Source organism: Cibotium barometz, chromosome 12, assembly GCF_041138505.1.
Source record: "Cibotium barometz isolate CiBa-2024 chromosome 12, ASM4113850v1, whole genome shotgun sequence".
Lineage (NCBI taxonomy): Eukaryota > Viridiplantae > Streptophyta > Polypodiopsida > Cyatheales > Cibotiaceae > Cibotium > Cibotium barometz.
Window position 1 is genome coordinate 35,253,410 of NC_141057.1, and position 14,001 is coordinate 35,267,410.

Genomic DNA, 14,001 nt, shown 5'->3' on the forward strand with positions numbered 1-14,001 from the left:
GTTGTTCTTGGATAGACCTAAATAGTAAACTTATGATCTCTATCACTGACTATATTGGCTGGCAGCCCATACAGATATTCTCAATGAAAAGCTAAGCTAACTCTGGCGTTCACACCATGGTTTAGTCGGAATAAACCAAGACATCTTGGTCAACCTATCCACTACAACCCAAATGGCATCATGGCCTCTGCTAGTTATAGGTAGACCTACAATAAAATCCATAGAGATGCTTTCCCACTTACCATCAAGGATCTCTAAGGGTTGTAATAGCCCGCCTATCTTAAGACGCTCAGCCTTATTGACCTGGGATTTTTGACAATGCAAAATATATTCTTGGACATCCTTGTGAAGTCCAAGCCAATTAGAATTGCCTTCTCACTAAGGCATAGGTCTTCCTAATTCCAAGATGACCTACACTTGGACTATCATGACACTCATAAAGTATTTGGCACCTAGTGTCGGAGTTTGAGGGTACACACACTCTTCCTTTGTGTAACAAGCACCCATTATTGATGGAAAAATGCTTCCAACAATTAAGCTCGTCCCTAGAAAGAGAAGAGTTGGGTGTGGAACTATCATCTGCACTCACTACTACTGCGTAGAAGGAGTGATCCCTACGTGTAACAACTTTCCACACCTGTGCATATGACTGATCATGTTCCCACTTGCCTTTGAGTGAATATAAATATTCACTTTTCAACTCCGTTAAACTCAACGAGTTGACTCGAGGCATGCGACTTAAGGCATCAGCCCCAATACGACATTGTATCGGCCCTTGTGATACCTTAGTTGAAAGTCGAATTCTTGGAGGATTTTTGCCCACTGAGCTTTATGACCTTTCAAATCAGTTTGAGTTGTCAACCATTTGATGCTCTCATGAGATCAAAGACAATCTCAAACTTAGCACCGTACAAATAATGTCTCCACTTCCCTAGAGTATAAATGATGGCATAAAGCTCACGTTCATATGTAGAATAATTCCGCTGAGCCCTATCCAACTTCTTGCTCTCAAAAACTACCGGTCTTCCTTCTTGAAGAAGCACAGTACCAACTACATGGTCACTAGTATCCGGTTTCAACCACAAACGGTTGATTAGAATCTACTATTACCGACATAGTTGCAGTAGCTATGGCAACCTTAAGACGATCGAAACTTTGTTGTCGGTCAGCACCCCAAATAAAGTTGTGACCCTTAGATTTTAATTGGTTCGTCATGGGAACCACTAACTTAGCAGAATTTCGGATGAATTTACGATAGAACCCTGCCAACCCAAGGAATATCTGTAATTCCTCCAAAGTGGTTAGATGAGGCCACTTAAGGGTTGCCTCTACTTTCACAAGATCCATCTGAACTCCCTCTGCCGCCGAGATTATATGACCCAAGTAATGGATCTCTGAGGCAAAAAACTCACACTTGCTCTCTTTAGCGTAAAGTGTGTTTTGCCTTAGCAAGTCAAACACTAATCGGTCGTAAGCGTTACAAATGCTCTTCTCCTATGTGACTAAATATCAAAATATCATCAAGAAATACTACAATGAATCGACCAAGATACGGGCATAAGACGCTATCCATAAGCATCATAAATGTAACTAGAGCATTAGTTAGACACCGAACAGCATAACTAAAAACTCATAATGCCCAAATCTGGTATTAAAAGCTGTCTTAGGCACATCCTCCATGCACATGCAAACTTGATGATAGCCCGACCTTAAGTCAATTTTGCTAAAGTATCGTGCACCTTGCAGTTGATCAAAAAGCTCATTAACTCGCGTGGTAACGGATACTTATTCTTTATCATGATTGCATTCAAACCACAATAGTCCACGCATAAATGCATAGACCCATCTTTCTTCTTCACCAATAAAATTGGTGATGTCCATGGTAAATTGCTAGGCCTAATGAAGCTCCTAGCAAGGTAGTCAGCAAGCTAACGCTCTACCTCACTTGCTTCACTAGCGCTAAGCCGAATACAGGGGCTTGCAGACTAGTTTAACATCCTTGAGCACTTGAATGGGATGCTGGACATTGCGCTCAAGGGGCAAACCAGACGACAAGTCTCTTAGAAACACTTCATGAAATTCATGCAAAAGACTTTGCAAAGAATTAGAAACTTGTTGAGTGAGCTTAGGAAAAATTTGAGTTTGCTCATTATTATGCATAGCACTAACATGTTGTTCAAATATGACATAATTAAGAGATGTAATACTCAAGCTGGAATTAAAATCACCACCACTATCATCATCATGAGACAAAACTAAAGGAGACATGTAACACAAAAAGAGATTTTCTATTTCATGAGCATGTACAAGGTGGTCCACTTCAGCAAAACAAATGAGTGGAGATGGGGGGTACATCGCGCTCACCTTGCAAACGAACTTGTTTACCATTGAACTCAAAATCAAAAGTATTATCTAGATAACTACGAGAAAGACATGGTCCTAAATGAAACAACCATTCACGACCCAAAATACGAGAACTGCTCTAGTAATATGCATAACCTGAAAATCTAAGTGCATTTCATATCCCTGAATAGTGAGTGGCACTTGCATAACCACCGTGTCCCATACATGCTCATCATGCCCACTAGCAAGAGATACCATGTATTTATGATCACTATGGCTTTGTGGTAATCTTAATTTTTTTAACCAAGTGATAATTCAAAAAATTATGTGTAGCCCCATCGTAAATCATGACATGAACTCTTTGCTGTTGATGTGTCCATGCATCCAAACCAAATCATAAGGCCCAAAAGAGGGTACCCACATTGTAGAGGTTACACAACACTCATGCATGTCATCGGTATGGCATACTTGAACTTCATAAAACTTTTGAGAAGCTTCAAGTGGCAAGACTTGCATCGTGTGCACTGCCTTACTACCACCCTTATCGACATCTTTGCCACACGGTTCTTTAGATAATTTTGTTTATCATGATCAACAGGCATGCAAATAAAACATAATTTTTTCTTTTTAGCCCGCTCATAATCTTGCGGACACAAGGGACCCCTTGGCCCCTTAACCTTCTTAATCGCATCACTACCTTGTTTGGCCCCCTTCCGTTTGTTCCCCTTAGAACTATCGAAGTCGGATGCCCCAACCAAAGGTGTCTTAGCCATGTATTTCTTCTCAATATTATCATCAAAGATCTATGCACTTTTTATGGCCTCTTCTAAAGTTTTAGGATATTGAGTTTTAACCTTAGTCTTATGTTCATTATCTAGACCATGTAGAAAACCTCGTACTTTCTGAAAATCATCCAAACCCTCAAGCTTGAGAATGATCTCGTGATACTTAGAAATATATTGGTTCAACATAATCCCTTCCATCTTATAGCTGTCCCAAGCACTCCAATTGTGATCCTTCTCTTTCTCAGGTAAGAACTCTTTCCGAAAAAGTGTCTCAAAAGCAGCCCATGACGTAGGTCAATCACTCTCACCTAGGCTCGTCCACCACTTGTAGCCTTGCCCTCAAGCATGAGACTTGCCTCGAGCGCGCGAACAGCATCAGAAGAACGATTCAAAAGGTGCAAGTCGTCTACTTTTGTAAAAAAGTGCTCACTGTATCTTTATTATGCTCCTTCTCTTCCCCGCGGAACACAGGAGGCTTCATGCTCTTGACCATACCTGTCACTTCCTGATTCCCGGGCGTTTCAGTGTCTTGAGTTGACCCCCTAGGAGTAGATGCCCCTCAAGTACCAATCGGGACACTCCGAAACCCTGAACTAGCAACCAACTGCTTAAGGGTCTCTTGCATGGTCTGTAAACTTTGAGAACGAACAAGTAAACTTTGTAAATCCGCAAAGCCATGATCACCCGCATCCAAATCAACCATATTGGTATCCAAAGATGGATTACCGTTATGCTGCTGACCCTCGGGGTGCTCGGAATCATCTAAGGTCATGGTAACAAATAAAATTCGAGTGCAAGATGAAGTTGAGTACCTGACCAAAATCGGCTCGCCCTTACTGTAAGTTGTCTAGCACGGCCTTGCTATTGATTACTCTTCTCTCTTGTGGACACCCCTCAGTGCTGGAGTTGTGGTGTTACTTCTCTCCTCCCCCGATACAAGAGAGAAAGAGAGAGAGAGATGTTTCTCTCCTTCCGTCAATATGAGAGAGAGAGAGAGAGAGAGGGGGGTTGGCTTCTCTCCTTCGTGGGTATATGAGAGAGGTTGGCTTCTCTCCTTCGTGGGTATATGCCCGTGGGTAGTGTCGGTAGGCATAGGCTACTTCTACGTGAAGCCCAAGAACCCACGTGAAATCACCCACAAACGGGAGTTGCCTTTGGTTCTGTTAGTGGCCGCCAGCTTGCGTTTGATGTGTGGCGCTATAGCACTGCTCTTGTGGTTGTGTCACAGTCACATTGGGTTGTGTGAAATCTCTCTACGTCGTGTTGTTGCCTGTATGAACTCCTCACACGATTGTGGGGGTGTTGGCCTCCCTCCCCGCTCTATACAGCAGCTTTTTCTTTATATCATGGATGCCATTTGGTTATGCTGGCCGGCTGGCTGCTGTGCGCGCTGACTTCAACGGGGCTGAGAACCGCCAACTATGTTGTAGCTAGGCTGCATACGTATGTGGCAACTGTGTGCAATAGTGGGAAACAGTCATATGCTATGATTTTTGTCGCACGGCACACGTCTTTCTCCCACGTGTTATGCGAAAAAGAGAGGTTTCTCTCCTCACACAGTTGGAGTACCTGTGCGCCCACCAACGAGGGTGCTGCAGCAAGTAAAAAAGGCTCTTGCTGTGCGAGTAGAAAAGAAGGAGATAAAAAGCTTACTCTCCCCTCACGGCTTGTGTGGCAACCTGGTTGTGGGATACAAGAGCTTCCTATGCAAAGGAAAGCAAAGTATGGATGCATAACTAGCTCTGATACCAGTGAGAGGCTTCTATGAGACCTCCTAGAAGAGAATAGGGCAACTCTCCACTGGATATAGGAACCCTAGCCGCTAATTATAGCCCTGGCCGTCCACACTAATCTGGACTCCCCTGAACCGCCCAACTCGCCCTAGTCCTACCTTTGTCCTGACACAGAGTTAGACAAAACCTTCAACTCCAACGAAACATCTACAAGTGCCTCAACATCAAGCCATACTCCATCTACGCAAATGCCTCTGGAAATCCCACCACTCGAGGAAAGAACTACTAATTAACAAGTTCTTGCATCAGCATCACCACCTTTCCAAGAACTTGGCAGTCCAATCCGTGCCTATGAAAGTCCCTTGCCACCTTTAATCCTCAACTTCCAACTACCATCAACGGGCCAAGTGTACTCCTAAAGCAAGAATCCCACATGGATTGAAGTTGGAAAGGATGGCTACATAAAGCATACACAAGTCTCTGTGAAGTCTAGGGATGACATGAGACAAGAAGGGAGGCATTTCTATCAACTTCTATATCTATGCCCCCTAGAATCTCTACTCCCCGATAATTCTTCATGCTCATATACGAAGGGAACTTATTGAAAAATGCTAACACCACAAAATGTGGAGTTATACCTTTATACATACTTATAGGAAATATATTTACAAACTAACCCAACTCTATCTTTATTGAGCCCTCTTTAGCCATATTCTAACACTCTAGGAAATTTGTGAGTGAAAGAATAGTTGTTACAATAAATAGATTAATTAATTAATTAATTAAGAAAAATAAAAGAAAAGAGAAGACTAAGAAGAGAGCCATTTCCATATAGGATCTTGGTAGGCCTTTGGGACACCAGTAATGGTACTTTAGACCGATGCCTTGATTTGTCATGGGATGGAACCTTACATTTTTGCTCCCCTAGAAAACCATCACCCCTAGGAGGTTCTTAGAAATTGTTTGGATACTCTCGGTGGTGGAGGTCTTTGGGATATTGCTTTGATCTCCACAACGTGGTGGCTTATCTCCATTTACTGTGGGGGGAAAAGTACCAAAAAATAAATAAATCAATAAATAAAAATAAAATTCATTCAAAACAAAACCAAAATTTTGTTATGTAAATAACTATCTAATCACAAGCAATTTTTCTTCTAGAGCTAGCATCTTCCTTTAGATGGTTCATGTGCATCATTCTGTTTCGAGACTCCGGTCATAACCATAGGCATACTCTTGCGCTAAGTTCATAGATAGAAGACTTTGTACTCATTTAAAAGTTATATCCACATTTATTTTCATCTTTATAGCATCTTTGGGAAGTTTGACCAGTCTTATCTTTATTGTATGATGACTACAACTATGAATGTTCTTTTTTGCTAATTCTTGCTTGTTTCCCCAAGAACACCTTACTTGTTATTTTTGTTGCAATGTAAATGATACCAAGCTTCATGTTGCTTTCTTCATACGGCATTGACTTATCCTCATCGACATCTTTTGAGAACGGAATCTGCATCAGGAAGGGAGGCATGTTAAACCACTGACCACAACATCGATCTAGCCACCTTACCATCTTCAACAATTTTGGCTGAAGTCGATGGAAATGCCAGATTTCTCTAGAATGTGCTTATATTGTATTATTTTGCATGTGTGATTGCTGCTTGTCTATTAAAGGCATACCACGAGACCTTAGGTCGTACTAGTTGTGGACTTACACCACCTCCCCCCCCTGCCACAACCCATCTCAGATATCTTCCACCACTTCTTTCATCTACACACAATGGTCAACCACCAAGAGACCTTATGGTTCCATTCCCCATAACTATTTGTATGATGATGAAAACGCTCCCGCCTTAAGCATCAGCAGGTACGAATTGGATATATCATGATGCACTGAGCGCAATGGATTTCTCAATGCCACCTCACCCATTGTAAGAAATGGGAGTTATACGCTTGGAAAGAGGATGAATTATACTGACTCTTCTTAGGGCCAAACTAAAAAGAGGCTTGGAGGAAACTCTAAGAGTATCATCCCCCCACACCTATGACTTGCCTTGAACACATGGCACTCATATGCATGCTCCCCCTATCATATCCCCCATCAATCACCTTTACCCCCACCACCGCCACCTAGGGCATGGTCCTCAAGGCCCCATCTATAGACTACATAATAGGTGAGCCTAGGATCACGAGGGACTCATTAATAAGTACATCTCACATGCCAATGATACCCTGGCACCTCTACTAGCCTACATGTTTCTTTATGAAGGATTTCTACCATCAGCCCCATCCTCAAGGCTAGAGATCCACGATCCTAATAATTGGCCAAACTTTATGGATTGGTGCTAGAGGTGGAGCTCAATTAATTTGCAAAGAGACAAGGATGCAAAGCCTCAGGACATGTAAGCTTTCGAAGGAGCTACTCTACCCTTGATCGCATCTTCACCCTCCGTGCCACCATTGAGGAGGGTAGAGCACGACATCAAAAGAATAACAACTAATCTATGGATTTTTATAGATTTGTTGATATTGTACCCTAAGAACGCCTCGTTTGGATCATCATTGCCCTCTATGAGTCTATCACCAGATGATTGAGTGCTCCACGAGGTACATTACAGAGGAGCCAACACTCATGGTTCATCACCAGCATGCAAATTGCATAGTATAAGAGTGGTCTCTATCTTAAATGTGAATACTCCATGTTGGTGCCTAACCAAACCATGTCGCGATGTGGATACATGTAAGGATTACCTTGTGGATCCCTCGATGGACCCATCTGCCATTGTTGACTCTTTCGATTTAGTTGCCATTATTGATTCAGTTGCAAAGCACTCAACTCCATTATATTAAGTTGCCATTGTTGGCTCTATTTATTCTCAATAGCAAAGCACTCATCTCCATTATATTTAGTAGCAAAGCCCTCAACTCCTCTATTGCATGTTCTATATTTGGTGTCCCTTCTTCTTTGAATTAATAGTTCCTACAACTAAAGGTGTTCTTCAAATCAATGATGGGGTTTTGGACATTTTTTTGTCGTCTCACCCCTTCATATTATCATCAAGTTATATCACCTACCAGTAGTAACACTCATTAAAGGATTCAGGTTTTTGTGTAATCAATAAGTTATGCCGTTCTACGAATCATTGAGTTGTGCCACTTGAAATCTCATATTATTAAACTTTTCCTGGGGCTCACATATAGAGTTTAAGTACTTTCCATATGTACAATGAAGTCACGGGCTAACTTTCCCACTTTTTGTGCTCAATGTTGTATATCTACATGTATAGCTAAACGTAGCTACACTCCATTTTGTAGAGGTTTTGCACAACAGATATGAAAATCTAGCAATTTATGAAATGCAAAGAGTTGGGTAACACCTTTTCCTCTAGTTTTAAGCCATTAGCTAGCTTTCCTATCCAAACTTAATCCTCTACAACTAGTGTTTGCACTTTTGCAACATCATCTATATACTGAAAAGCTTCTCACACTTGCTCAAAAGGTTTCTAAGTGTTGTGTTGGTTCCCCCAATCCAATAAACGTTATCTATATACTGAGAAGCTTCTAACTTTCTCAAAAGGCTTCCAAGTGTTATGTTGGTTGCCACAATCCATCAAACTTTGTCAAGGGCTTTGATATATGTGAAGGTCCAGCTCTTGAATCCGATCTTCCTACTTGCATGGCAACCCCCCTTCCTAACTTATGCCAATGTTAGCATATTATATATCTAAGCTTGTGGTGGTGGTGGTGTATAAGCATATGGGTTAGGATAACATGGCATTAAGGGCCTAGATTTCCATGGCATGTTGCATTAGTTCTTGTTGGTTCTTGAGGTATCCATTAGGTTCCTCCAAGGCACTTGGGGTCTATCATGACTATCACATCCCCAAGTGCCTAGTAGTGCCGAGGCTCCTCCTGTGGGCACTTGGGGTATATCATGATTACCACATCCCCTTCATGGGGATGTGGTAATGCTAATGGAGCAGGACCCCCTCCCTCGGGATCTTACTCCATTGAGATTAGCTTTATTTTTTACTCCTAGTTCTCGAGTTAAGGGATTTAGATTTAGGGTGGTCTAGGGTTGGTTGAGTGGCATTTAATGTGTCCAATCTAGAGGTTCCTTTTGGCACACTGTATCCAATTGTTGCCATTCCAACCATAGCTGGAATCACATCAACTAGTAATCTTGTTCTAGCTAAAACCAATAACTTGCCATTCAAAGATGCCATCAGCTATCTTATAATATTAATCTTATGTTTCTTTAGGTAGTTGTATTTGATAACCATGATTAGAGCAAATGTTCTTGCATAATTATTTGTTGCATCCAACATGGGTTTGGGTTAGGTTCATCACCATGCCCCCTTCAAGTGTGTGGCCTCTCACCCAATCTTCTTAATGGAATCTTGTGGTCTGAGTTACATTGACCACTTGATTTGTTTCAATTTGCACTACCTATTGTCACCACACAAGTTTGTGATTAATGTGTCCTTATTACTAGTGCTAAACTCTTGAGATGACAAAGGATTTGGGTACTTCTTTGAGTAGTATTAAACATCTCAATTGGAATGATGTGATGTTTGGATGTCAGTGGGTGCACAATCCTCATAGAGTAGATTGTATTAAACAAACCTCCCTAAATGAAGGTGCATGAATTGAATAAAACTAGTGGAGGGTCACTGTGTAAGGTCTAATTTTGCTTTCTAAGCCAATCTACAAGCTTTCAGAAAGTGCTTGATTTCCATGAGCATAGATGTGACACCTCATATCTTCTACAACCATTGAGCTTAAGTACTTCCATAGATGAACATGTTTGTATAATTGGTCATACCACATAGAAGGGTTACTCCTATGAATGTAGAAGTCAAAAGACTTTTATGGATGAAGTAATTTAAAGGTTACAATTTCTCAATGAGGATTTTTACTAATGTAGAAGTTAGCTCCAGTCGTACATGCATATAAGTGGAAGAAATCTTTGGCCATACACACATAGAAGTAGAAGTTAGCTTTGGCCATACATGCATAAGATGCATAGAAGTGAGGATTTCTACTTACATAGAAGTTAGCTCTAGTCATACATATATAGAAGTAGAAGTTAGATCTACTCGTACAGCCATAGAAGATGCAAAGAAGTGACTTCTATAGAGGAAGAAGAAGCTAAGGACTTCCACGAGCATATATGTGTTACTTCTATGTGAATCTATACATGTGATAGCCCCTAGTTTGTCCAAGATGGATAAAAAATGATTGATTAATATTGATCATGAGGGTCACTTCTTCAAACGTAGAAGTGGTACGTCTTTGAACATGAAAGTCAGACTTCTAGAAGACAAGTCTCCACTTCTATGTTCATAGAAGTGCTTACCTGACAGACTTGAATTTCGATTACCTTCCCTTGTTCAAATGATTCTAAATTAATCCCACTCCCATTTCTGATGAGACTGAAATTTTAAATGGAAAATGCTATTCAATTAATATAAAAATGTTAGAAAATAATGAAAAAAAATTTAATTGCTATTTTTTATGTGTTTTCTTAAAACACATGCAAAAATAAAAAAATCCAATAAATTTGACAAGCATCAAGCTTTCCACATAGCATTGACCATTATACTTGGCCTCACACAATATCCTCCTTGTTGTGGATTATAACATGAAAACATCCAAAACACGGTTTTATCCTTGGTGCAAATTACAACACAAAATTCACAATTTCTCATTAAAACACAAAATTATTTCAGAGCTCTGGGCCATTGATGCACAACGACGAATCCAAATATGCAATGCAAGTATGCATAATCACGGGGGTATTTCTTAGAAAAATAAAACCAAAAATGTTTAGCCTTGTTGGTGCAAGGATCATTAGGGTGCACTTACTATTGTGATGATCACTTGACCTCCTAGTGGCAAAAGCTATGCACACTCGCACTTCACTCCTTTGTCATCTTGGAGTGGTCTTGGATATATTGGGTATCAAGTAATGCTTGGATAAATAGTTATGTGGGCATAATATCCAAATCCACAACATGCTAGCCTCACACACTCTCATGATGGAGCTGAAATAGAGAAGCAATCTACTGCAAGATAGCAATGTATGCAAACCCTAGAGGAAGGCTTAAAATATTGGAGCTAGCTACCACAATAAAGCTTGGAGGTCATGGAGATCTTAAGATTGGAAGCAAGGTAAGTATCCCCACCATGCTTGTTGCCCATTTCCATTCCTTATTGAATGAGAAAAACTTTTCCTAAGGGAATAGAAATGGGCTATGACATTTTTGGTAGCATTGTTAAGGAGGCATTCTTGCTTCTTCCTTCTTCTTTAAGCACTTAGCACCTTCTTTGCATGTTTCTATTCAACATTTTCAATTTTGGTGAAGTTTTAGGTGAAGGCATGTGTGGATTGTTGTTGTGTGGTGAAAGTGTGGTTTTCTATTGTCTTATTGAGAAATTGAGTTGTAAGTATTTGGTAGGCTTGGAGGAAAATGAATCAATAATCTCTCAATCATCTTTCATTTGATTTTTATTGCTTTAAGCATACCTAATATTCACATGAAAAACAAGGATGCTTGTTATTTTATTTTATTTTTTACAAAAAAAAACTTAAAAACTTAAAAAGTAATGTTATTTGGGTCTTAGACACCATTGCTTTAACTTGGATAAGATGGCTCAAATTACACTTTTTAAGAAGGGAAAAACAAGTTTTGGACCCCCAAAATAAGATCTAAGGTGAAAACTAGTTTTTCACAACGAGAGTAACTTTGAATAATTAATGCTGTGAAAAAGTCCCCAAAATTATGCTGAGATTTTAGGGATTGCTATGCCACAAATATAAAATCTTCCCTCAAAATCTCTTCTTCTTATCCAAAAAGAATCTTGGTGTGAAAAATAAGAAATAAATTTATGTATGACTCTCCCAAAATATAAAATCTTATCCTCAAAATCTCTTCTTCTTATCCAAAAAGAATCTTGGTGTGAAAAATAAGAAATACATTCATGTATTCATGACTATCCCAAAGATATTCATGCTGTGATTACTTGTGAAAATCACGTCAAAATTATTTCATATATTAGGATTATTAAGGTGATTCAGTGTTAAAAGATAACTGTTAAAGTTTATCACTGAAAAGGTCAAAGTCCATTTGGCATGAAAAATCATATTTTTTCAGCTTGATTCTCTAGAGTTTTTACAAAAATAGGTAGGGTTTGGCAAGAGAGTTGGGAAATGCTCATGCTCTAAAACAAAAACCCATAAAGCCATATCATATTGAGAAACTCATGCAAAGCTTAATGGAGATGATGATCCCATGTAACACATGTAAATCATCGAGTATGTTTGTGAAACACGTGGATCTATTAATAAGCTAACAAAAGTCTATTCATTTTCCCAAACATTTGTATTGAGTTGTGTCTAGCAAACAAACAAGGTAGTCTAATTTATACTCCTCCAGTTGTGTCGACACACATCTAGTGGCAAATTTCAAAGCCTAATTAAGGCCTTTGCAGTTTTTCATTGTTTGATTTTCTTTTTGGTATTGGGATACTCTGCAACTCTTTGGGGTTACTGACCTTTCCAAGGCTGTATGGTTATGGATTTCTGTATCAAAGTGTTGTCATGGTTGGATCGTGTTGACCCTATCTCCATGGTTCCTTCAATTGACCATCTTGGATAAGGACCAATGATTCACCCTTTTGTACCCTCTTTATTTGTCTTCTTCTACTTGTTTTATAGAATCAAAAGTTGGCAATTAAACATCTACCTTATCTTTATTCATTTGATGGGTCTGGGCTCGAGTAAATACATTTAGTGGAGCCACTATTCATCCTAGGTGTATACTTATCAAGAAAATATTTGTTGCTCTATAAGGGATTGGTAAAAGTTGGTAAAAACTTGCCTTGACTGACAATCCACCACGATGAGGTGATATACTCCACAATTTGTACATGTGAATGCTAAAGTTGTTATTACTTGTTCATGGATCTTGTTGTTGTTGAGAGCAATAGCAACCATTTCGAGTGAGCACTCCACTACTCGATGAGGTCCCTTCCACCACTGATAATATTGTAGTGGGGAGGGTCTATGAATTGTTGAATTCATTCTCGCTCTTCCATTGGACAAAGGCTTGAAATACTAGCATAGGCATCAGAGCTCCTTACCTAACATTCACAATATCATGTGGCTCCTTACCTCTAACATCCACAATATCATGTGGCTCCTCATAATGGTCATTTTTTAGCCTTAATTCACCTGATGGTCATTGTTTAGCCATGTGATTCACAAGGATATTTCATGATGATGACTTGGCACCTTAGACGGTGCAAACAAAGATGGAGTCCTATTTTCTTCAAGATGGGGTAGTTATAACATGTTATGTTCGAATTCTATGGCCATCTTACAGTATGCATCCAATGTAGCCAATCTAGATAAGAGTAGATAGTCATGTATTCTTGGATCTTGTACTCCTTTTTGGAAGCACAACGATAACTGCTATTCGATCAACCTACATTAAGACTTTAAATGTTTGAGACATGAGACATAATCTCTTATGGAATCATGCTCTTATTATTTGATATTGTGAAGTTGTGCCACTTATACCGGCTTCTTTTGCAAAGCTTGCCACAAATACATGCTTAAGCTAAGTAAAATTGACTTTATCCCCACCGGCTTAGAGTTCTAAGGTAGAGATGAACTATACAACCACATAAAGAGAAGGGTTGGCCATGGTCTATACAATAAAAAAGTTCATACATTATCTTTTTGTTAACAAATTTGTATTCTTTGTGGACCATCAGGGGCATTGTTATATATTGTCAACAAGCCTTACACGGTGGGATGAATTACTCGATGAGGTTGCCCTTACTTTTGTAATAGAAAAGGTTCACAACATGTTTTAGCATATCACATTTCATGTATTCGTAATGGCAAACTACCACCAGAATAGATGACAATCTCCTAGATATATGCTTACTCAAGATTGACATGGTGCCTAATTAAAGTGATGAGATATCTCAATATCTTGCTTATTGTTCTCCACAAAAGATCGACTGTTGAGAACAAGGATCAGATGCGACATATCATCAAGCTAGTTGCACCTTACCAACGGTTGTAGGACAAGTGTAGAAGCTTAGTAAAGACATTGTTTTGCAAAGGTGTT